Source organism: Neofelis nebulosa, chromosome 10, assembly GCF_028018385.1.
Source record: "Neofelis nebulosa isolate mNeoNeb1 chromosome 10, mNeoNeb1.pri, whole genome shotgun sequence".
Taxonomy (NCBI): domain Eukaryota; kingdom Metazoa; phylum Chordata; class Mammalia; order Carnivora; family Felidae; genus Neofelis; species Neofelis nebulosa.
Window position 1 is genome coordinate 100,698,719 of NC_080791.1, and position 2,969 is coordinate 100,701,687.

The 2,969-nt window shown below is 40.2% G+C and overlaps 1 pseudogene; it reads right to left on the reverse strand.

Moving 5' to 3' along the window:
* Positions 1–1,153: 1,153 nt before the first annotated feature.
* On the reverse strand, positions 1,154–1,254 carry LOC131488931 (U6 spliceosomal RNA; annotated as a pseudogene).
* Positions 1,255–2,969: the final 1,715 nt, after the last annotated feature.

Below are 2,969 nucleotides of genomic sequence, written 5' to 3' on the forward strand. Positions count from 1 at the left end.
AAAATATTTAGAAATTTTAATGAGTAGGTTTCATTGTAATTTTATATTTTATGAGTCTCATTAAGATTTATTGTATTATATCTAAGAGTGACATTATCTAGAATGAGAAAGAAGGGTAAGTTTAGAACCTTGCTTAAAGTGACAGAGACAAAAATAGTGAAGCTAGAATTCAATTATATCACATGTGGTTTAACCTGTACATGGGCTCTGAGTTTTGTGGGGTTAGAAAAGATTTGGCCTAAAGAGCAGAGCATTTGGGAACTTTCAGTGATCTTTACCTGCTTGCTTTTTCTGTAGGGCAGGGACAGGAGTGGAGCACTCGGTAACTGAAGTGAGATGTGTCCCTTAGGGCAGACTGGAGAGGGAGAAGGGCTCTGGGGACAGAATCTGCCCACTGACAGTCTTGTTCAAAATCCTTGGCACTGTGGTTTGCTGTGGTCAAGGATTGACTGAGTTTATCCCTTGGGGTTGGGTGGGAAAGACAGAGTCCTTGTGCCTTCAAAGGCTCAGCATTTGTGAACATCTATGAAATCTCCATAAATATCTGATGGAGGAGGAAGAAATGTTAATTCATGTGCTCTTCCAGGGTTTTTTTGGGGGAGGTTACAGAGCTGCTTTAGAAATGTTCCTATCATAGAATAGTGGGGATGTTTCCTTTTTATTCTTGTAAGTTTTAAGAATAGAAGTGAGAAATTTTCTGCTGATATTACAGCTCTAACTCAGGCCTTCTAGGAAAGACTGGCGATCTGTGGAGTATCTCCTCTCCCCACAGACCCTGCACTGGAAAGCTGAGTAAATCTATTGGATGTACGGTTCACATGTTGCACACTTACTGCACATGATTCATCTTCAAAGTAAATCCGAATTGCGAGAGCAAATCTAGGAGCTCTCTATTGGATCTCATCTCCTTTACGAGCAATAAGGTAAGTTTTCAAACCCAAGTAAACTTTTCCTTGCCTCCCATGCAGGACTGGGTTTTAGGGCAGTTGCCATGATATAATTCTGTCTCTTGAGAAGCTTGAAGCTCCGGGAACATATTTGTCTTAGTGATGAGAGGATCTGAATGTGTCAGGGCTCCCAGCTTTCGCTGGTCTCTGCTTGATGTGTCACGGTCTCAGGAGCAAATTTTTAAAAATATAATTTGTTTTCAAATAAAAATATGGAATGCTTTACGAGTTTGCATATGATCCTTGCGCAGAGGCATGCTATCTTTGTGCGTTCCAATTTTAGGAATTGTGCTCCGAAAGTGAGCACACTTGGGACCAATTCCTTGGAAAGGGGTGGTTATATTCGAGGGGGTAGAGGTATAGTACTCTATATATGTGGGTTTCTTTTTCTTTTAATTGATTAAATAAGTATCTGACCCTCAATTTATTTATTTACCTATTTATGTATTAAAATTAAATATTTGTTTATTTTTTTTTTTGACAGAGAGAGAGAGGAGAGAGAGAGAAAGGGATAATGAGTGAGGGAGAGAGGGAGAGAGAGAGAATCCTAAGCAGGCTCTCAGTGCAGAGCCCAATGCTGGGCTTGATCCCGTAAACCCCGAGATCATGACTTGAGCTGAAACCAAGAGTCTGACACATAACTCACTGACCCACCTAGGCACCCCCTATAGTTTTGAATTTCTTATGTATAAGGCTTAATGTTAGGAAAAAGGATTGGATTGTATACTGACCGTACACCGTCATTATGCATTGGCACTGTTGATAACATGATTCTATTATATACTGATTTTTCTGCCAGTCGTGATACTAAAGTTGTCTGTCCAGACCCACTGTCATCCCTGCTTACAGCTAAGAATTATATTCTCTTTCTGCTGTTGGGGTAAGGGGTATATATGGAGTGGAGGAATGAGAAGCAAACTCTCTCATGAAATCCAAGACAAGTACTCTTTATCCCTAACAAGATTCTTTGCTCAACCTTACACCGTGGGCTTAAATGATAAATGTGAACATAAATAAATATAAATATAAATAAACAGAAACATAAATATAAATATAAATTCTGCTCTCTTTTTTAATCCCTTTTCAATATGAATCCATTTGAGAGTCAGGATACATACTGGGCACGGCAGTGCTTTTCTTCTCTACTGGTTCATGGTTTCTGGCTTTATGCCGGCTCCACCCAAATGAAAGGAGTCTGATGCTTTGCTTGGCAGGGCTGGTGAGGTGTGGACTGTTTGAGAAGGAGAGATTTCCATGGAGCACAAAGGTTTGAGTTCTGGTACTTGTTTCTTTTTGACTGCTCTCTGCTAAGCTGCTTCCCAGCCTAGTCTGAAGTGCACCGAATAGAACAACGTGAAATTCCGTTATGAGGTTTAAAAATCAAATGAACAAAGAAATTAGAGAAAGAAAAAAGAAAGAAGGCTATAGCCAAGGGTTGCATGATCCCTTATATCCCATATTATATTTATTGATCCCAATAAATACACACACACACACACACACACACACACACACACACACACATTTTAACAGTTGAAGGCCATTAGCGAGAAAGTTGTTTGGGAAAACCTGGAAGGCTCTGGTGAGGAGATGATCAGGGTACTCTGGACACAAGAAGCAATGGAAGGGGGAAGTTTATCAGATGAAGGTCATTTAGCCACTAAGAAATGTTGAAAATATAGGGACTGAGATAGTAAGGACATATTCATGAGGGACAGCAAGTGTCAGGCATGGCTGGAACACACATGAGCAGAAGCCCTGGGAGGAAAGGTGGTAAGCAAGACTATGGCACAGCGTTTGAGGACTTTGAAAGTCATGGTGAGTATTTCAGCCTTTGCACTTGAAAACCACAGCAACCCTTTAATCATAAGTTATGATTCATCATATTTTTAGAACGCCCACTTTTCCTTTTCAAGTTGTAGCTAGGAGGTAAAGAAAGGGAGAGGATAGAGAGTGAGGAGAAGAGGGAATTTCTGAAATTGTGTCCTTTCTTTCTGTTTAGAAACATAGAGGGTCCACTTA